The 23411-nt window shown below is 40.9% G+C and overlaps 1 long non-coding RNA gene across 1 annotated transcript in view; it reads left to right on the top strand.

The window, feature by feature from the left end:
* Window positions 1-20348: 20348 nt before the first annotated feature.
* Window positions 20349-23411, top strand: part of LOC147261920 (uncharacterized) — a 59019-nt gene continuing 55956 nt past the window's right edge. Inside the window, exon 1 of the long non-coding RNA XR_015115897.1 lies at window positions 20349-20381. This is a non-coding gene — a long non-coding RNA (uncharacterized LOC147261920). The remainder of the gene's footprint in view (window positions 20382-23411) is intronic.

The raw sequence follows: 23411 nt of genomic DNA, 5'->3' as shown, positions 1-23411 counted from the left end.
CTCAGAAATCCTTCATAACATCATTGTGGGAGTTGCAGGTGCAGTGGAGAGCCAGGTGTTGAGGCTGAGCAGACAGCTGAACTCCCCCATTACAAAACCGCAGGTGGATGTTTGGCCGTAAAGAAAATCACAGCGTATAAAATCATGTCCAGTAACTCAGACCTATTTTATGATGACATGGATAACAAGTTTGTCAACCTTGAGATGTTATTATGTCAAGAAACTTTCCACAAAGCTCAGAACGATGGCGCCTGGAATAGAGAGTGTGAGCACTCTTCCTTCTCCTCACTACAGGGTTTCCGCTCATGAGGGTTGATGCTGGAGCTGAGGCGGCGTAGTTAATTCTCCTGACAGTCAATATGTGCTATTGCCTTCAGTATTCTCCATAAATATGAATCATATCACTAATTTCAATAACACTAGAGAGAACTGATGGACTGTAAAGGGTTGATCTTCTTTACAATGAGACGTTTAACCAATTTTCAAATCATCATCACTGCGTTGGTTTTCTTCGTTACTGCAATGTCCATCCAAATAGTGAGCCGGTTCATTCGGCTCAGCTCAACAATAAGATCAGTTTCTTTCGGCTCCTGCAACTCTTTGATGTGGTCATTTATTATCACTTCCTTTGTGACTGTCACTTTTTTCTCCTTGAGCCTCGTGGCCCCACCTCTTCCTACAGTGTGTGCTTTATCTGATATCATATGCGATTGGTTGAACACACACACACACACACACACACACAGCACAGCACATCAACACAATATCCAGCCTGTTTATCAGTGTGCGGCCAAACTGTGCAGTGAAAAGATCACACTGCTCTCTATTAATTAAAAAATTAACCCAAAAAAGAGCCGTTCACTCAAAAAGAACCGGCCCTATGATTTGGCTCATTTATGACCTACGCATCACCTCATCCCCAGCATTTGGAAATAGTGGGCTAACCAAACCCAGAGCCACAGTTCTAGCACAGCTAAGACTGTAGTGATGCCAAAGTTTCAACTAATTGTTAATGAGATAAAGGATAGTTTTCCCTCAAATAAAACTGCACTCAACATCATGAAAACATTCCATAAATCTTTTAAATGTTCAAATTTATTTCAATTTTCAAATTTATGTGTAAGAGTGATCGTTGGATTCAGTGAGGATCTGCAGGGAACACACTCCACCTCTGGCCTCATTAGAATGCATCTTTATCCTCATTTTCTTGTGATGAGATTTTTGCAATATTGTGTTGATCTTGTGACCCTGTCCTGAAACCTAATTTATCAGTTTATGCAGCCTACTTATGTTTCAGTTCAGTTCAAGTTACTATGGCAGCTGAACAGGGTGTGTGTGTGTGTGTGTGTGTGTGTGTGTGTGTGTGTGTGTGTGTGTGTGTGTGTGTGTGTGTGTGTGTGTGTGTGTGTGTGCGTGTGTGTGTTGGGGGGGGGGGATCTTGACCTGCTGTACTTTGTATTCCTCTTGGGCAGACTGAAGCCCTCACTCCCTCCTGTCAGCATACATGTGTTTGCCTCCGAGGCAGGAACGTCTTTAGTCTAAACGGCTTTAGCTTGAAATCTGCTATGAACCGCGCACTATGGTCTTATTTGTTGGGGGAAATAATGTAGGCTGTTGAGATTGATGCAAATTAAAAAAGATGAAGAGTCCATTCATGTTTTAAGCCTTTTTGGTAAATTTTAAAATGGTATATGGATCAAAACAAAATCCATTTTACATGTGCCAGACTGTAATTTAGCGAGAGGCGGTTTATTATTAAAAGAGAACCACTTTGGGAGCTTATTACAGAGCACATCCCATTGTCTCATATTTTTTTATCTTGCCAAACTGAATTTTGACAGTGTGTGCCTCATATTTTTCTTGTAAATAAATTGCATTTAAGACTCAAGGAAAACACAACAGCGCAATTTATACAGTGAGCGGATTTAGTTCGCAAAGCAAAGAAGCAAAAGCCGGAATTACGACACTGATGGACTGATTGTCAAGAGTAACCTTCGCCATGGGAGACCCTCCCCCCTCTTTAACCATGAACACCATGGTTCCCAAAACTTGACCGGGTACTGCAGTACTTTTCATAGGAGGTGCTACCATACACACTCAGGCTTTATACTCAGAGACACAGCCTTTTTTTTCCAGTTTTACAGCACAGAGTGAAGGCACCAGTTAAATAGACAGAGGCTGCGTCTGAAATTCCATACTTCCACCCTTCCGAGTGTGTGAGATTGTTTAGTGCGTCCCAAACATTAGTATGTACTCAATAGTATGAGCTATCCATACTTATTCCAGAGAAATTTCTTAGTATGGATTGATGGACACTAGCCAAGCAGAAATTTCCCACAATGCAATATGTTTGGTAAGTGTTGCGCAGGCGTCAGTCTGACGAAGATGTAATATTATTTTGTTATTACTTGACAAGGCACAAAAGTAGGCTACAGGTGTGCAGTTTCTTATAAATGGGAATGCTTAGTATGCTTCTTTGGATGGCTCTTATTGCGCAAAGGTGCAGACAGCTCTATATGGTTCATACCAAAACATGTAGTCTGTCAGCTGATGTTTGTAAAATAAACTACACATGAAATTACACGAGTATATTTCAATGGACTGCAAATGTGTCTAATTTAATGGGTAGACATGTCAAACACAAATTACATCCCCTGAGGAGGTCTGCTGCTGTAATTAAGCGAGATATATTCACAAGATATTCTATATCTTTAAAATAAACCATTCAATTATTTTATATTTTATTTATTATTCATTAGCCTACATCACATTGTGTGATTTTATGTCTTGTGTATTAAATACAACTTTTTAAATGATATTCCCTGAGGATGTAATGATGTCAAAAAGAAGAGCTATACTTGCCTTTTCCTCTAAATAGTAGGAGTATGTAGTTCCCTTTCTCGTAGGTCTTCTTCTGTTTCTCCTTATTGAGAGAAGTTGAACAGGCAACAAGAAAATGACAGCGCAGGAGGAAGGCCTTTTTTTTCGGCCAGGTACACACAGAGGGTGCGGGGCGGTGCGCTGCTGCTAATGCTGCTGCTGTGGCGACAGGAGTGGTCACCATGGTAACAACCCAGCAGTAGGAAGCAGGAAGTGCCGTGTGCAGTCTGAGTAGTAAGTCCGAATCGATGTATACTATCGAGATTTACTCAAAATTGTGCCAAACTTAAGTATACTTGTTGAGTATTTAGTGCTTAGCATGGCATTTTGGACTCACGGAGAGACTCACCTGTAGCTGCTCACCAAACACACCTGGATCTAACCTGAGATGACTAAAGCTAATTAAGGCTTTCATTCACCTTTATCTCAGTGTTGGATAAATACGTGCAATCACTGAAGACAAATCATGAAGTCAAAGCCAGGATGTTTGTCCTAATTTAGGGGGAAAATCCCAAGAACAGAAACCTGCTTTCTGGCAAGAAATATATACATATACAGTACATAAAATACATAGTAAAACTGGAAGAGCCACCGTAAGAAGTCAGACCAGAAAACTAGAGGGAGTCTAAAGATAAAAAATGACCTCCTGAAGTCATTAAAGGAAAGACTTGAGGTCAAAATCAACATTAAGACTGTGGGGAGCAAGGGTTTAAAGAAAGTCCATATAAAAATGTTCTCCTTTTGCTAACAAATTCTCTGACTTGCCACCTCTCCATGGGAGTGAGACCTTTATGTATCTGAGATAAATCAGGAAAATGTGCTGCGACGAGGTCACTTGGGCTGAGCGCATATATCCTGGTTGAGTGCTACAGACTGGTGAGACATTTAATGTCGTGATTTATTTTGAGTATTTGTACATATTTATCCAACACCAAGATGAAGTTGAACTGAACCCTTAATTACCTTCAGTCAGCTCAGATTAGATCCAGGTGTGTTGGTGATCTGCGACAGGGGAGTCGCCGTCTTTTTTAACTGCTAAAACTTCGGAATGTGGTGCTGCAACTTTCATCTCTCATACCATTTATACTGGTATACTAGCATCTCAATGAAGCTCTGTGCTGTGCTTTTGCACCTTCATCTGCAATGTCATAATTTTTACCTGGGGGGCCCTGAACAGACAGCAAATCATCTCTTAGCCTAAACCAAAATGCTTACTCAAACATAAAGCTTCAACATAAAACATGTACTTCATGACAAAAATAGTTATCCATTGTTTTATTCCACTTAATTCAATGTTCAAATTGCATAATTTTATTCATCTTTGCATAATTTAAAGCAGGACTGCATAAAGCAGAATTGCATGAAGCAGAGTTTCCCGAGTGCAGGATGAATAAAGCTTATCTTATCTTATCTTGTAATGTTATTGGCCCCAACAAGACTTTATTGTAATTTTCCGATGAGACTTCCACCAGTGGAGGGCACCAACATGGCTGTGACAGTCGTGGCTCATGATAAAGAAACAAAGAGGCTTACTTCCTTGGAGGGAAGATGCAAATCCTCTAACCTTCCACTGAATAAAAATGGCTAATATTAGCAAGTCGATTCCATGTGTAATTTTGCTGTACTTGTGCTAGTAATACCCGATTATGCAAGGGAACACAAAATGATGCATGGTTTTCTAAATGTGAGCAGAGGGCTGCAGTCCCTAAATGCTCTGGCAGTCTATTTAGTCATTTAACAAGAATCGTTTCGAGACCAATCAGAAGCAATTCTCCTTTGACTGAAATCAGCAATTATTCTCTATCAGGTGTATGATTTAAAGGTTGGAGGATACCTTGACCAAAGCACAATGACATAACAACTGCCACAGCAGCTCGTTAGTCTGCTGGCCGAAGGCACATTTCAAATGCAATATGTGTACTGTAATGAGATGGCTGTTGCTTCTGTTTCTGGCTTGGAAATCAAATCATGGCAAAATAATAATGGTTTGCCTAAAGGCTCTTTTCTGTGTCTATTTTATTTCAGCAATTTTAGCAAAGGCGTTGATGCAAATTAAAAAAACACAGTATCACCCAAGAGTGCTACTAACACTGTGGAGAATAATGTTAAAAATGTGTTTGTTTGTTTGTTTTTAGGGAGGGTTTTTTTTTTTTGGCAATTTTTCATGACTATACATGTCAAAATATGACACAGCCCTCACTATTAATGATCCAGTTGTATTTGCGCTTTACATTTCAGCTGATCTGTCTTAGAGTGGGTTTTAGAAATTGGACCTCTGAGCATTGAATCCTGTTTCCTCAGGGAATTTTGCCTGAGTAAGTGATCCACAAAATCCCAGAGCATGGAGAGATAAAGGGGAGGAAAGGGGAAAAAAAAGACAGAGTGTGGCATGGTGTGTGTGTGTGTGTGTGGGGGGGGGGGGGGCAGGGCAGAGTGTGACATAGGAGTGCATTTCAGCTCCACTGCCTCCCATCCTGTGCGTGTGACTGTGGAGGATCTGAAAACCTCAGCTTTGCCCCACAGCAACGGCAAGGAGAGAGGAATGTTCTTGGGTGGACTAAATTTAGACCCAATGTGCTGTACCATCAATCCTGATTAAGCAAACTGCGGCGCCGCACTGAGAAGAATATGGCTGAATGTTGTCTCCAGGTTGCAGAAGTGTTATTTTGTGTTTCACCTGCTACAGCCCTCTTGTCTTCTTATGCAATAGGTGTGCTATAGGGCTTCACGCACCAGTCATACCTGTCAACCTGCGGCCTCCCATCTCCCTCTGAAAACACATCTTATGAGAGGGCGGGGTTAGTGTTGAAGGTAGCTTCGCATGCTCGCCAATAAAACAAAGAAGAGAAGAATAACTGGTGTGAAAGTTCAAGGATTTATGCCTGTGAATCAAAAAGGGCGAATGTCTGCAAGTATTTCACTGTTTCATTGAGGACTTCCTGAACTAATTATAGAGAATATTCAGCCAAAGTTAAACTACTGTAAAGGGTGTTAAACAGAACTGACAACAATTAATTGTAGCCACTTATTTTCAACCAGGAATTAGGAACAGAGTTCCCCAGGAACCAAAGTTTAAATGTACTTCTAGTGACACTACTACATCCCAAGGTTGAAGTGTGAGAGATAAAGTAGTGCTACTGTTTATCCTGTTAAGGGTCATGGGGGGGTGGAGCCTATCCCAGCAGCCTTCTGGCGAGAGGCGGGGTTCGCCCTGGACGGGTCACCAGTCCATCGCAGGGCCAACACATAGAGACAGACAACCATTCACACTCACAGTCACGCCTACGGTCAATTTAGAGAATCAATCAGCCTCGTCCCCTCTTGATGTCTTGGGAGTCAGAAGTTTCTGATGGAACTTCTTTCAATATTTTGACCTTTAGATTGCTTGTCATATTTAATATTTAACCACCATGTTTTTTTTTTTTTAATTGTTCCAACTGCGTTTATTGTTACAATATTAGGGATACATGACGATGCAGGATAAGGACGAATGGAAGTGAGCTATATGTTCAGACCCACAACAACGTGACACGTTCACCATATAGTGAGTAAAGCCTCTATCGAACTGATATTTGTGTAGAGGTGAGTTGAGGAAAATGTCCTGTGTTTTGCAATCCCAGTGATGTTACTCTGGATGAGTGAAATGTCAAAATGTAATTATGACAAAGCCAACTTATCTGAGGTTTCTGGGGTTTTTTTTAATCACCACTTGTTGCTGGAGTCTAAAATTGTGTTTTCTGAACTGCTCGGGTACACGGGGGGGTCACTTGCGTCTTGATAGCAATTCTGTGAACGATCGATAGTCAGACTTTGAGTCGTGATAGTTGGATGTCTTCTGATGTGCTTAAGCAGCAGCTCTCCTGCGTTGCAGCCATGATCGCTGGTTTCTATCTGTCCATCGGAGCGAATGGCCCTGTTTTCATTTGAAACCCTAACTGGAGACGCCCTGCCGATTTTATCGGACTGTATTTCTGTTGTTCTATTGCCTTTAAATGAGATCTAATCCCTAAAATGCACTCTCATCCTCACATGTGTTTAAGAGAGAATACATGCCCTGCTAGCAAGACGCGGTGCTTCGAAATGACATTATCACAACATGGCAAGACTCATTAGGGGCTTGGAGTTGTTGTGAGTTATTTACTCACACATTGCAGATGACAGCAACTGTACCTGACAACCGTGACGTTCTCTCTTAGATATGATATTTTCATCAGTGTCGAGACGTGCACACATCCATAACAGCGTATACACACACACACACACACACACACACACACACACACACACACACACACACACATACATGCTATTCATACAAATGACTTCCATGTATCGCTGAGAGCTTTTTTTATATACACAACGGTTTGTGCATCAGTCTGACATTTTAATTTTCATCACCTCATGCATTATGAATGAACCTTAACATAAATAGCAAATGTCTGACTGGCACTGAAACGTGACTTTCTCATTTTTTTGTGTAATTTTTCGAATGTATTTAATTCCACTTTTGGTGCATCTACCAGATCCCCTCCTTTAGTCACCAAAAACAACAGCGAACTGGACTGGAACTAGAACTGGTGGGACGTTTCTTGAGTGAAAGTGCAGATGCAGACGTCAAGCAGTGGCTGTTATATGAGAAACACTGAAACATGTTTTGGCAGACACAATTATTGACAGCAATGCTTGGCAAGAGGGGGAAAAAATGAGGCTGGGAGTTCACCCACGGTGAAATCCAAGTATTTTTTCAAATATTTCTTCACTTTGGACTTTTTTTCCCCAGCCATTTGTCTGTTCATCTTTCAATAGGATTGTGAAAAATGACCAGGTTTTCCAATTATCATGAAATTTGTTGGAGTGGTGAAACATAACTCAAGGAGGAACCCGTAAAATAGTAGCGCAGATCCGACTCATTGGGCGGAGACGTGAATTATTGTTTCTATTGAAAGAATTGGAAAAAATGAATTTACTTGATGGAATGTTCAGTAGTTGGAGTGGGTGGCGAGAGCTGGAGATGCTGAACTGTTTTCAGTCTGACTAGCGTTCACGGCCACAAATTTATTCTTTATACTTGTTTTCAAATTAGATGTATTTTTTTCCCTCACACAATTTTAGTTTTTAAGCAAGGAAACTTTTTTTTTGTACACGACTCTCCAAGCATCAAATACTGCAGCGTGAGGTGAAACAAGAACATTTTGTCACACAAATAGTTCATATCACTGCGTTCAACATAATTGCTGATGCTAGTGCGGCCTTTGAGTAAGAAGCCAGAGTTAAAGGAGTGTTTCTCAGCTAGTGTAGACCGGCGGACTTGGTCTTGACCTCTCAAGGTCTTGGTCCTGACTCGGTCTGGGTTTAGGTAGTTCAGGTTGTGTCACTCAGTATAAACTAAACAGTTAGCATCGAAATAGCGACCTCTTCACTGCAGTTGGAGCCTCCCAGCTGGTCAAATCAGCTGATTATATCACTTGTCTTATGTCTCCTCTGTTCACCAAACACTTCACTAATATTTCCGTCATTTTAGCTTCTGTTTGAGGTCATTTTCTTGTTTTGTTCATCGTATCACTTCAATTTAAGGATCTTATTCATCTAATTGATGAACACATTTCTGCTGCTCTCATCTGTTAGCGTAAGGTAATCAAGCATAGGAAAACAATGGGCTGTTAAGAATGAAAACATATGAGGACCGTTATCTGCAGAGACTGTCATTTCTTTCTCAGGATAGAAGACATGAACCTTGGACTGCTCTGTCTTGTAGTTTACAACGGTTGCATCACGTTACCCACCCGCCTTTCTAAATATTCCTCTTGTTCTTCCTCTCACGCTTTTGACAGGCATCAAAAACAATGTGTTGGCATGTCTATAAGTGGTTCCACTTGTGCCACACACAGCAACTCCTCCCTTATTAACAGCAGAGTAAAATGCGATTTGCATTCGCCCAAGATTGTGACGTATCATCCTGACAAACATGCATGTACTCTATTCCTGTTTAATCAAACATTTATTCAAATGTCATGTTCCTGAAATAGTGCAACAGTTAATGCTTCACTTAGTGACAGGAAATAAAGCATTGATTAATACTCCTTGTTTCATTTGCATGCAGCCTACTGTGTCTTGGCTTGTGTGGATGTAATTTCACTGAACCCTCTGAGCTGATGGTGGTGTGATTCATCATGTAAATAAATGCATCAACATTGCAAAGTTGTTTTCATGGAAGACATTTACAACATGAATGTATTACCTGAACCGTGTCACTTTTGTTTGCACTGTGCTTGTCAAATTACCTGTCTGCGTCATCCTATAAGATGTGCGCTCAGTTGGGAGGGCATCATTCATCCACAGCTTCTCCAAAAAAAAAAAAAAAAAACTCAGTTCAGAATCCAGAAGGGACACGTTTGGATCTGATCAACAGGACTGTCTTCTCTCCCCAGTGGTGTGAAGATGTGACTCTCCTAAGAGGCCAGCGGTGGATGGAGGTTAGAGACTTGCAGGTTACGACTGCTGTCCCCCTCTGTCACATTGTGAATGATGGATGTGCGGGTCAGAGCCATCATTCACACTGAGTATCTGCATCTACCAAAGGTCTCAGCTCACTGGCCATCAGTCATATATTCCTGCGGGTCTCCATCTATTTGGGACAGCAACGTAACGCAGCGTATCCTCATAAAACATTGGGATGAGATGTTTCAAATGTTATATGTAATTATTGGTGCATAATCCTTACCAATGTACTGGCAACACTGGTGATCAGTGCGCTTGAGCCAGCTGGTCCAGTGATGGGCAGAGAGTAAAGCTTCACTTCCCAACACCTTTGGAAACGTACCGGTGGTGCTCAGGGGATTGAGCCTCCTCCCTAATTCATCTACCTCCCTTGCTATGGTCATGAGTTCAAGCCCAAGTGGGACAATGCTTGTCTGCTCAACTGCAGCGAGAATGTCAAGCTGAATCCTTGATATTCCTTTTCATCTCACTGGAAAATGCAATAGAGATGGTTGTTATCATACATATGAATAATAACAGTGGAAAATGTCAGGTTTTTTTCACCAGAAATGTGGCTGCAAATGTGACTTAAAAAACACCCCGTTTTTGACGCCAGAACTGCACCTGAAAATGTCCTCACGTCTGGTTAAAAGCAGCCGGTTTTGTTGCCAGAAATGTGGCTTCAAATGTCCTGACGTCTCATTCCCCGCTCACCATTACATGGAGTGCGCTGCCTTTACAGCGAGCTCCTGAGCTAAGAGTGTTTATAATATGAAGTCTTGACTTGTGAACTCGGAGCTCTCAGCAAATTTTCCCTTCAGAGGTCCTGAATACCACAAGAGCAAGGAGTTCATATGAATGAGTACACTGTACCAATGACCCCATTTTAAGGGAGCATTATATACAGATTACTCCTCTGAGGTATAAGTACAATCAGTGAGTGAGAACAGCCTGCATAACCTCGATGCTGCAAGTTGTTACATATGTGGAAATAGAGCTTCCACTTTGTGTTGAACTGGAAACGCTGTGCAGTTCTTGCTGTAACTTGGGTTTCGCCGGTGTGTGTCTGTCAACAGCTTTTGTTATCTTCTGCTGCACATTCCTCTGACATCAGTGTAGTGGGCTGATGTCGGAGGAACTGAGTCAAAAATAATAGAAACCTGCACTGCACCCACTACCAAGAGATAACCAGCCACCCAGCAGTGATGACAGGAGCCTAAAAAAAACCCCACCAATGTGGCCCACTATAACCACTGTTGCATCTCTCAATCAAAGCCCACTGCCACCACACACGCACACGCACACGCACACACACACACACACACACACACACACACACACACACACACAGTGTGAAGTAAATACCATATCTTGTATATTTCACAGAGATGGAGATCAACTCTCTCTTGGAATCAAAGGAGAGGAAATCCTGATTAAAGGCATATCAAAGTACACGCTGGTCAGTTTTCAATACAGGAGCAGTGGGTTCTTAAGAGGGAATCCTGCTCTGTGATCATGAGATGGGTCCGTGTGGTGCGTCCAGATGGAGCTGTCACAAGGAAGTATGCCAACACATGTCCTCAGTGTCTTTGGGATCCGTTGCTCTGGGCTAAATGAGGGAATGAGGAAAACCTACATAACCTTGTGTCAAAGGATTTGTTCACAGTGAAGGACTGATGACTCATTTCTAGAAAAAGTGTTCTTCAGCAGTCCCAGGCAGTCATAGAACAGCTTCTCTGGCCAGCTAGCCTCCATAGCTGTTCTCTTTCTGTTGACGTTGGTAAAATGAGTCCAGTATGTGACTCTCTATAGTGTGTGAGGCACCAAATTCACAGTATGAAACTGCATTGTCACCATCTGAAGCAGAAATCTCTAATTTAACAGCTGCTCAGCGTGTAACATATGGTTCACACATTATAACCGTGTCAGTGTCACAAGATAATGATATATAATTATCAAGCTGCATGTGTGCTGATTAAACAGGGTCGTCACAGCGGCCCTGAGAGTTGCAAATAGTTGAAACGCATGCAAACAGACAAAACTCAGTGTAAATCAAGAGAAGTTCATCATCACTTTGATGAAAAATGCAGCAATTAAAAAAAACAACGTGCCTTAAACTCAGTCCACACTTTACAGAAAAACACTGCACACTATGAGTAAATGGCATCTGACTCGTTTCCAAAAGGCACTTCAAGGTGATGAGCAAGTGGATATGTTTGTTTTTTGTTTTGTTTTTTTCAATTTAAGTTTCAATTATTTTACAGAAGTCATGGGCTAAAGTTCATCTCATGATGCAACTCAAGTCAATGTAAACATGTCTATAAAGAGCCTTTTAATGTGGTTTTACTGCTTTGAGAAGAAGACTCTCTCTACAAAGAATCTCTAAGTCTCTGACACACAACTGGAGGGATGAACATGCATCGGATGCACATATATTTTTTTAATACTTGTCAAACCATTTAGTGATCTTGGCTGTTTTGAAAACTCTGAATTTATTCTAGTATTTTCATTCTGTAACACAACAACATATTCCCAGGAGTGTGTATGTCTCTGTGGTGTGATCAGAGAGGAGTGTGTCTGCTGTTGCTGCTGCTGCTGCTGCTGTTCCTCTCAGTTTTTTAAGAGATATTTCTGCAGTCGAACTGTGAGTCTGCTTCCACAGCACGGTTACATCTCCACTGAGGATATCTGTCATGCTCCTCTGAGGTTTTGAACCTAGGCTAAGGTGTCAGCATCAATAAAGCGCCTGCGGTGACAAACAGAGTGAGGGTCGGGTCCTGTCTTTGTCAAAGTCAAAGCAGAATATTCGCTTGATGGCACTTCACATTTAGTTCACCTGAAGCTGACAAACTAACACAAGATACAGTCCATTGTGAGACAGAAAGCTCAGTCCTGTTCACAACAACTCGGAGACATCCATGTAAAATATGTAAAGCTACACTTGCCTTTGGAAATACTTTATAGAAGGCAGGTGGACCCTCCCTCCCACTCCCTCCCACTCCCCCCCCCCCACACACACACACACACATGCATACACACATCAGGAGGTGTGGCTTTTCCATAGAGCTTGAGAGACTTGAACTTGATCATATTTTCACTGTGCATGAAGGAGCAGACTTGTGCTGCACTGTGGTGCAACTATCGGTTACTGGATCCACTAGATGGCGCAAGAGAACATATACCTGCGATATATTATTAGACAACACAGTGTAACTGTGACGTTACATCAGACCTACTTCCTGCAACCACTAGGCGCTGCTTTGAAACTCAGCCGGGACTTTTATCCAGCATGAAGTTTGGAAACATCTGATCACGTGGAGTCCAGTAACAGTCTCCTGGCCGCCTCACCATGGTAACACAGCTGTGAAAAAACTCCCAGTAACCCGTCACCCAGTTCTTAAAACATTTCCGACCAAATTTGAGATGGATCTGGTCGACCGTGGGAGGGGTACACCAAATTGTAAAAAAACAAGTCATTTCCTTTGGCCAGCAGGTGCCGCTGTAACAAATCTAACCCAAAATTCAGTGGGTTTCTCTTTGTCCAATTCTCCAGCTCTCCAACTTGTTTGATGCAAACTGGTCTCATATTTTATCCATAATCGTGCTGACAGACAAACAACATGAAAAAAATGAGGTTGCTGTCAAAGTTGACAGATTTAATAAATCATGCATAAGCCATTAGTTTATGACTGACAAATCGTGAAAAAACACTCATATAACTTTTTAAAGGGTTAATTAACGGCATTCAAATTTCAAAAATACTTTGTATTCATCCACAAGTGGAAAGTTGATTCAATATTAATGAATTAATTATTAGTAAATGACTGCTGAAGGGTTTGTTGAGGGATGTCTTATCCTCATCTGTTAAATGATGTGTGAATTGAAAGTAATCTATAAATACTTTTGCATACTTTTGCACTTATTCCCAAATGTTTAACATGAGCAATCACACTCAAAGGAAGATTAAAGTGATTGTGTTGCATTGATTGAAAAAAAAAATAAAAAGAAAGTAACATACCCGGACATTCCATTGATCTCCACAACCGTTCACAATTAAAAAAATTTTTAACAATTATCTCTCGTTATTGCTGCATTATTTAAGAAAGTCTGCCACTGAGTCACAAAAGTATGACATTACTTTGAACATAAACAGTTTAATATTAAAATTGCACAATGTAAAACATAACTACATGAAATCTTTTAGAAGATGCAGTCTTGCGGTAACGGGTGCGAGAAATCTGAAAGTGATGGTTTATGTACCGTAGGATGAATTCTTCACACTTTAGATTAAGAGGATAAAAATGCACATGGCTTATTAAAGATTCAGTATTACGTTCACACATCATTTATCAGCCTTGGAACAGCCCTCATTCATAATATATCAGCAAATCATCGGGTAAACATGTAGTAATGGTTTGTTTATAAATGTTTGATGATTGAGCAATCATGGGTTGGTGATAGACATCCTTTTCTGATCAATATTTGCTCAAAATACGTTCATAATTTTGATTTATAAACTACGTATCAATAATCGTCATTTAAACATGCAACATTTTATTACTCTTAGATGTGTTTACATACAGGTCTCACACGCGTGTTTTTGTAAATGTCATTTAATTACATTCTATGTGTGAATAAATATCATTTGTGTGTATGTGTATATGTGTATAATGTGTACTGTAACTGTTGATACCAATGTCTGCGCGTGTAAAGGCTTGTTACAGTCAGGTTTGTTGTTCCGCTGCATATGCATAATAAGAGTTGACATATTCATTAACATATCTAACCTTTTAGCACGTATAGATGCATGAGTCCATGTGTGAAATGGGGCATAATGTGAGGCTTGGAGCAACGACTTTGAATGAACTGTCACAACGGGTCTATGAATATGGGCACATTTAATTATCCTTGCAAACAAAGTTGTATTTTAATCCTGTAGATCTTTCTTAGTTGTAATGTTTGTACAAGGTCTGTGTAATTTAATACAGGACAAAGTCTAGACGAGATGGCTAGATTATAGGTGGCTACAACAGAGTGACAGCACTTTGAGGAACTCTGATACATCGATCAATAACAAAGTCATAGCTCTGCATGAATATCCAATATGTATCATCCCTGTTCAGCCTGTTACAGCTTTATTATGCATTCCTCTTCACTGCTTTCATTTCTAAGAGTAAGTTATATGGCTGTGTGTTTTCAGAGGAATAAAATACGACTCTATTCTTCTGCAGCCAGCCAACTCTCCTGTATTTCAATATCTTAAGTGATTCATTGCATGAATGTTTTATGGGTAAAAAAATGCAACTTGTCAGACATGGCTTTCTCCAGAGGAGTTAGCATATTCCTCCTCCTCTCCTCTTTGACTTTGACTTGCTGTGTGATAAAGTGGAATTTTGACAAGCTAACTGGGCTCAGCAGACATTAGGTCCTTTTACGCAGCCCGTTTGTGGCAGGAATATTACGTCGCATTGCTGTCTGAATAAAAAATGCATGCACACTGAATGGGGGTGGCGGTGGTGGTGGTCGGGGGGGGGGGGCTAAAAGGTTGTAACAGCCAGTAGTCTTTATTAAAGAGACAGTGAGGCCACAGCTCTGTCTCGACAAAGATGTTGTGTTCATGCCACTAACCTGACATGTCGGCGAGTTTAACTGAACCATCAACAAAGTCTGCCACTTGGCAGGCGATTGGATGAACCAGCTGTCCATCACAGGAACTAACATCCACCCACCAGATCGACGAACTGTCATAGAAGCTGAAACAAGTTGATAAAAGAGTGAGAGCAGGGTTGCTCTGCGCTCGTCTTCTTTGACTTAGGGCAGCCTTGCAGAATGCCTGTGTAAATATAATTGTTATTTTTCAAAATGGCTGCAAACTGTATCATTATATCACAACATTTAAGTTGTTACGGTGAGTGTTACATTCAACTGTCAGGTGTATCTCAGCATGCTCATCCTCAATCGCTGTTTCCTGCTAATCAGTGAAACGATCTCGTGTCATAACATATAAAAACCATCAAGGCATATGAGATATTACACATTTTGTAAAAATGAGTCATCCGGTATGGCTTCCAGAGGAAGGGAACCAAAAGTGATACCTGCCCAGCTTGGAAAGATTGTAAAGGTTCAGTGGGTTTTGTGACATGTGGCCTAACAGTGCCCACATGAGTGATTAAGACAAAAAATATCAGGCTTGAGGATACGATAATCATCTTAATTAGCTTATCTGTTAATTCTCTAAACAAGTGAGGTCAAGACACTCAAGGATGAGAGTGACTGATTGGTCTCTGCCATGGTGGCCTGACAAGTGTTTTGTGTTGTGAGTGATATTAATAGGTAGTATGACGTCCAGAAATGTTCAGAGCAGAGATCCAGACAGGGATCTCTCCCTGCTAGTAATGAAACCATAAATCACAGCATCATTGGACGTCTTCCCGGCCCCTGATATTTCCCCAGACACTTTCACTCCAACCATTTCAGTCTGCTTACAGTGTTAAATAGATGGACCATGGAGGATAAAGTTAAATGTGACTTTCCTCCAGTTCCTCTGACTCAACAAGAAATGAGGAGGGAAGGAAAAAAAAAAGAGAGAAAGAGCGGTTATATACTCCATTACTATGGAGTTTAATACCAACATTTTGGTGCAGTTAAGAACTAGAATCGACAGAAATTGAGGTATTAAAGAGCCGCATTTCCTCGGCATTGTGCTGAATGATGGGGATGCAATGGTATTTAAATGTCAATGAATGGCCCTTTTATAGGGGAGCATATTATCTGTTTAAGTGGCAGCACAGTGAGTCCCTTTGAAGATTTTCACCTAATGTTGGCTCTGTGAGGCATAAACAGGCAATGATGGCTCAGAGGTTGGATCCACATCATATCTTACTCTCCCCGGCTCACAAGATGGAGAAAAAAAGAAATGCAACATGGAAAAACTTGTGGTGTCTTTCCTCTTCTACAGACCCCCCCCCCCCCCCCCCCCCATCATCAGATTACATCTTTTACTCTTTATCACTGAGCGCTGCGTGTCAATGGCTAATTCATGTCGGTGGGGGAGAGAGGAAACCTGGCATGCGTGGTTGCAAGGCCCACTATGATAATTAGTTTGGGCTGTGGTTGGCTGTGACTCTGATGGACGCCGTTCATCACCCTCGAGACAATGACTGTGTGAGAACTGCCAAAACAAGTCCGCGTGATCACTTGTGGCGACTGTGGATGTGAAAATGGCTCTCTGAGGTGTCATGGGAGTCTACTGGTTTTCACTGACTTTTTTTTGTCTCCTTAACACATGACGGATGAACAATATTTTAGCAAAGACAGAGGGCCTGCAGTGGTAGGTGGTACTGCTTCACTTGCAGGAGGAAAAAAAGATTCCCAGATCTCTTATGGAGAGCACTCTCCACGCCATTACATCAAAATATGCTGACATTTGTCAGAGACCAACAATTTTATTGAAAATGGAATACAATCAAGATTATTCCTGGATTAATCAGACACTCCAGTGGACACTCAACTCCAAATTGTTTGAAAAAAAAAAAGCAACAAGACGACAAATCGGAGCAAACTATCAGCAGGAAGGTTTTTCCACCCTGAGCCTCTGTAAATGCATCATAGTGGGAAAAGGCTCATACTAGCATCACTATTCAAGGTTTAAGGTGATTATGAATGAATTGAAATGTATTTATGAATATTAGATTTCACATGGGTAGTTATGTGTCTAAATTATTAACGAAAAGTTATTGAAATGTTATGGGGAGAAAAAAAAAAAAAAGGAACATTTTTCTACGATCCTCCGGGGGGAAAAAAAGGGAGAAATAGAAATAAGCAGATCAGTGGTCCATATTACAAATGAGGCCCTGCCAGTAAGAAGTCACGAAATGAAGCTAAGGAGTCACAAGCTGATATCCAGGCTAGAAAATAATAGAAACTTCTTATCAGACTCTCTTTTTTTATGTGAAAGCTTACAGAAACTGCTCAAATGAAATGGTCTAAGCACAGAAAATCACTGTTTGATTCAGCTGCTTATATCTCAGACATGAACGCTATGTCAAAGGCTTCCCAGTAGGACCATTACAGCCTCTGTGGATGTTAGTGGAGCTTTTTTGCCTGAGCCAGAAATGATATGTTGTAGATCATAAGTACTAACAGTGCTGTCCTGGATTGGACCCTTACGTGGCCCACTACATTAAAAATAATGAAATGAGATTCGAAGCAGAGTCCAAGTTTGCCCCAGGCTTTTCAAATCCTTGTGCCTGAGGGAGGCCGAGGTACAGAGGACGATCCAGAGAGAGAGGACATATGGTGTAAGACCATGAACTGATGTGGAAGAAACGTGTCAAGGTTGTGTGAAATCGGCTATAAATGAAAGGCCTGGGTGCCTTTGAGCATATCTTGTGTGATGTGTTAGAGGATATGCCCACGTGTCAATTGTTGCCTATGTTAGAAGTGTTACCTTTTGATAAATACAGAAAGAATGTGCTGCTTTTCCAGCTGTCAGCTAAAACAGGATGTGAAGTGGCCTGATTCTCCACTTTGATCATAGTTCATTGGTGTGTGATTTATGACCGCCATCCTCTGACCCGTGTGGTCAAGGCCAAATGGTGTGAAGCCCTTCTTGACTGGACGGTTAACCTTTCACCTTAAATGCAGAGCGAGCATGTTACATCTTGGCAATTCTCCACAGCCGTCTCTTTAGCTTCCTCACCAATCAAGTGATTTAATCCAGTTGCAGAGGATGGAATAACTGTGGCCCTCACACTCTAATCCAGGGAAATCCACCGTCTCCTCCAAAGCCTGAGCATCAAGTGTTGTCAATTACAGCCAGAAAAAGCTTAAAGAAAGGGGTGGGGGTGGGGGGGGAGTGCTTTTCCAGTCAGCCTGAGCTGATGCCGAAAGAGCAAAAAATAGGCTCTTGTTTACCCGTGACTGAGGATGGAGAAGGGAACCTCAACTGTCATTGTGCTAGCACAACAATTTAATTGAGTTAGCCAGGTGCTACTAATCTCAGCCTGTTTACCTATGTAGAAGAGTTCTTTTAATAGACTGAAAATTTCCACCAGCATGAAATCTTTGTCCAGGCCTCTCCAGCTGTGCCAGTGTATTGCAGCTAGTCAAAAAAAACAAAACAAAACAAAACAAAAAAAACAGCATAAAGGAGTTAATAATGGATGTAGAATGCAGCCTTAATTGAAGATGGGAGCGAAGAGAATCAGGATCTGCAGCTATAAAACGCTTCATTGTCAGATTAAATAATACCGAATTGTGTTCGGTCTCAGCTGTGTTATAAAAGTTAAACGCAAGCCTGCCAGTCAACATAGGCCCCGCCTCTTGATGTCACACAAGGGTAGATTTGGTGGGTTTGGCCAATTAAAAGTAACCTTGTGCTATGCGTTCAATCACAGCACAGCTCACACCTTATTTTGGACAAACAAGGTTAGTGTTAATACACAACCAGCTGCCAGTCAGCATAGAGACTTTATCTGTAGCCACTGTGTGTTAGTCAGCCGTACAGCATACGGTATTACATGCTAAATTGTTCAGGATGAATACATAATGGACTTTTACACAGATATTCATTTTAATGGTTTACTCAGTACAACTTAAATATGTTAACACTTAAAAGGGAAGCAGATCAGACCCACTGATAACATCTCTTTCGATGGTATTGTGCCTTTAAAACAGAAGTTTCTAATATTTCCACAAGATTATTTGTACTTATTTCGCTTTGTCACATCCATACATGTGCAGAAGGTTGAGGCCATATAAAATGAAATTTCCATTTTTTTGGGGGGGTGGGGGGGGGGGATAAGCCTTAAGGAGCTGATTATCATGAACCAACAAACGATCATAATCCATCATAGTTTTTATTTTTCTTATCATAAAAAAATGATCTCAAAGGAGAGATCTGGTGGACAAAACTACTTAACTTATCTAGAAAGTAAATATAACTGTCTTCATACGCATTTTAGCTTGAGACCTTTTGTCCAGCTATAGGTTTACACATATATTTTTAATATGTCAAAAAAAATGTAAAAAGGCTTCAGTCACACCAAATAGTGTATTTCTTGAGGTGTAACCACTTCCTCATATATTTTTTTACTGCCTTGTCGGATGTGATGAGTCTTTTATTTTGAAGCTCTTCCGGTGTGTTCACGGCACGAATCAAGGTGTTTAATGAATTATACCGGGCGGAGGGAGATTCGCTTGGCGTGATTCTGCGGTGAAAGCTGCTGCAGCTAAAACCGGAAGAGCACCTCGCAGGACAGGAAACCAGGTAAAAGTTTTGTTCGTTGTACCACACTGTTGGTGCAAGAAGGTTTTATGTACTGTTTTGTTTGTCTGAGTGGTCATGAATCTTTGCTGGTAGGCTTTTTTAACTAGCTCCACAGGCTATTTACACCTGTTGCTAAAGCTAGTTCAGACTCAGCTGTTAGCCTGGCTGTTGTTGACGGGCAAAGCTAATATGGAGATCAATGAATTGCCTGAACATTGTGTGTATGCAATTTTCTAAATTGTCACTGTTGATTCTGTTTGTTACTGCACTTATACACTTAAATGTTTATTTTTTATATTCGTGACTGAATGGTCTTGTAATGGGCCTGCTATGCCTTGGGCCTCCCCCCGCTGTCTCCTAAAGTAAAGGTAGAAACTGTGCAGTAGATCCTGGCATGTTTTTTTTTTCCTGGATGTTTCCCTCAATGGAGTGCAATAAATGTTGCTCAGCTCCCAGAAAATTTGCGGCATTTCTCTGAATTGAGTAGTTATCTTTTATTTATCTAACCAAAGTAGCCAAACATCGCTTTGCCATGACCTCTGACTACAACTACTAAAACATTATGGTTTATTCCAAGGCTTTTATCAGTTTGGGACTCCTGAAAAATTGATAAACAGTAAAATTCTTCAATGCTACTTAATCCCATCTTTACCCAAATCATATTAATAAGTTATGCATTATGTCCTTCTGGTACCTAATATAAAATTCTTTCACTTCAATCACTAGGTCTGGAGCCTGATTTGAGCTCCCTGTGGTGAGTCCTGCCTCCTTCCACTATAGCCTGTAATAATATATTCTGCTGTATGTTTATAAAACACACACACACACACATACTTGTCTCACGGTCTGGTCATTGCAGTTTATAATGTATCATTCAACATTTAAAATGACAGTGGCTCATTTCTGGTGTTACTGGTGAACATTTTTGAAAGGGGGAAGGACAAAAAGTGTGTCATTTAAAGATTGTAATGGTAGCTGTCAGATTGCTAGAATTATTATGCTTTTGTATATTGGTCTGTCTGTGCTCATTCTTGACAGCACCCTTGCCTGAATTTCAATGACTGCAGCTGAAAGCAAGTGTTTTCTCTCTCTCTTGCTCTCTCACTCACTTACTCTCTCCCTCGCTCCTTGAAAATACCAAATCAGTTCCAGTACTGTGAATTTACAGAAGTGTGGTCAGCAATGAGCATTCTTGTATGTCATAGTAAATCTAATTATTGAAAACCTCTGGCCCTGCATTTCATATTTATTGACAAAATGACAGTCTATTCATCTTGACAGCAGGTACTGAGTTTGTGCCACGCAGCAGCAGCAGAGTGCTGATTATCTATAGGCAACAGCATATTTGTTTGAAGCCAAATCATTGCCTTTTCTCTCAACCTGTCAGAACTGGATGCAAATGAAGCCAGTTTCTGGCTCACTGATTCTCACAAATTAATAACTCTGCACACCCAGCATTACAGTACAATTAGATTGTCCATTATTTTGTAAATGCCAGCAGAATCACTCCATCCTCTCAAGCATATTGTCATGTGGCTGCATTTGCCTAACAAACGTGAGATCAAAGGCGTATTTTTGAAACCTAATCAAATCTATTTCAAGTCCCATGCTGGCGCTGGATGGCAGGCTGCGGTCTGCGGCTGGCACGGTTTGAGGTCCTGTCTGAATACCTGCAACAGTAAATAGATGGGCGGGCAGGCTGATTTGCATATAAAAAGGAGGAGTGATAAAAGAAAGTACTTAACCTGGAGTTTCTCACCATCCAACACTCTGGCACTTCCAACAGAATGACAGAAGACTGCTTTTTATCAAAGGGGATCCCATTATGCGATAATTGTATTTATTCTCGATGGAGAATGAAAGGGGAAGGAGAAACAAAGAACATGGTCGGCAGCAGTGTAGACCAGGATAAGCACCTGGGAAGAGCCGTTCACAATGAATGCAGTAGAGAGAGAGCGAGAGAGAGTGTAGAAATGTTTGTAGTGTCAGCTTGCATTTGTAACGGTGCCGTGTTTGTACCAAGATGGCTGCTTTGAACTTGTAGCAATCCTATAAGGTATAATTCATGTCATGTCAATTACTAAGCAGCAGATGCAGCGAGTTGAACCGAGGGAGTCCCAAACCATAACTCTTCAAACAGTTTGCGTTTACTTCTCCACCCTGTTAACACCCCCTCTTGTCAGTCATGCAGTTAGATCAAGGCACTGACACTCAGCATTTTTGAAGGTTTCTGTCCTGGTTTGGGGATTCCAAGAGGAGGTGATCACTTCAAACGGCAGAAATTAGCAGAACACATTTTTTTTTGTGCGTGCTGCTTGTGTTTAAAAAAAAAAAAAGCCATGACTGAGGATTTTGCACCAGTTTTCCAGGTGGCAGATGTGATGCATTCTGCCCTAAATACCATACATGCAAATTATAAAAGGAGTCAAGTGAAGAGTGTCATTTATTGTGCTAGAACTGTCTGAATCAAAATTTGCAGTTCTGAATTTACCTCTGACATTACCAAACGTGTAACAAATGAAACTCATACAAACTAGGCTAAAGCGAGAATAAATATGCATTAATCATAGGCCTAGACCTGCAATTGATAATTAGACAGAAAATGAAGAAATATGGTGTTTATTAATTAACGCAACACAGCAATTTAGTGCATACAGCAACAGCAACACTGTGCAACAGTGCACTGACAGTTTTGGGCTATGCAACAAACATGAGCTCAGTAAATTGTAAAGTCACTCGAGATGATTCTCCATTTCGTTTTCTAGTTATCTAAGAGGAAAATGAACTAATTTTTGCATGTAAAATGTATATAGTTTATTGATAATCCACACAATTGTGATTAAGATGTCTCTAGACAAAAAGATGTTTCTTGAATAACTTGAGGATGTTTGCTGCTTTGCTTTTCTTAGAATACTGCATTTTCCACTGAGGAGAATGTCCAGCATTTAGCTTGAGGTTCATCCTGCAGGGAGGCGCATGTTGCTGCACATTGAGCATGAGTGAATGTGCCCTGAACATGTTCAGTCATGATAGTTTGCAGTACATTACTCTGTTTTCTAAGCCAACTATGTCTAAGTTAACAATTTTTTGAATACAGGTGTATTTTGCAACTGAATCAGGACTTTTAGGCAATGCTTATTTGAGGCTACGGTTAGCATCCTCATATGCTCACTACTGATGATGCTTACATGCTGATGTTAAGCAGATATAATTTTTAACCATCTTACGGTTGCATGTTGGTTCAGTAATGGCTCTTTAGGACAAAGAAAGAATGAGGTGGCTCTATGGATTAAAGTTGTAAAAGACCAGGGAGCTGACCAACAGTGCTGTCATTATAGCCCCTAGCATCCATCTAAAGAAGAATCCTTCTTTCTGTGTATTATCTAACTTGTCCTTGTGTGCATACAGTATGTATGATAGACTTATCCGTTCAATGTACTGACTTCACTTGAGCTATTCCATGTGACCTTTATGTTGAAGTCCAACAGATGACCAGTATTATCAGTGTACAATCCAAACATCTCCAGGCTAGATTCTGTGTCAAGTTCTCCCCATATATTTTCTCCAGAATGAGGGACATCTGGCCTGTGCTCGCTGGAGGACAACACAATGAGCAGTTCGCCCCCGAGGGTCTTCAAGAAACCACAAGGGCATTTGCCAGATCTCTCATGGGTCTTTTTTTTTTTTTAATGAACAACAGTTGTCATGAAAAACCTGCTCTCTATACATAAAACCTCAACATTTGTAAAGAGGAGTCCTTATTTTCTGTACCCCTCAGTCAGTG

Source organism: Aulostomus chinensis, chromosome 5 (assembly GCF_037954235.1).
Source record: "Aulostomus chinensis isolate RoL2024-O1b breed Wild chromosome 5, RoL_Achi_v1.0, whole genome shotgun sequence".
NCBI lineage: Eukaryota > Metazoa > Chordata > Actinopteri > Syngnathiformes > Aulostomidae > Aulostomus > Aulostomus chinensis.
Note: the sequence above shows the minus strand (reverse complement) of the source record. Positions and strands in the feature narration are given on the sequence as shown.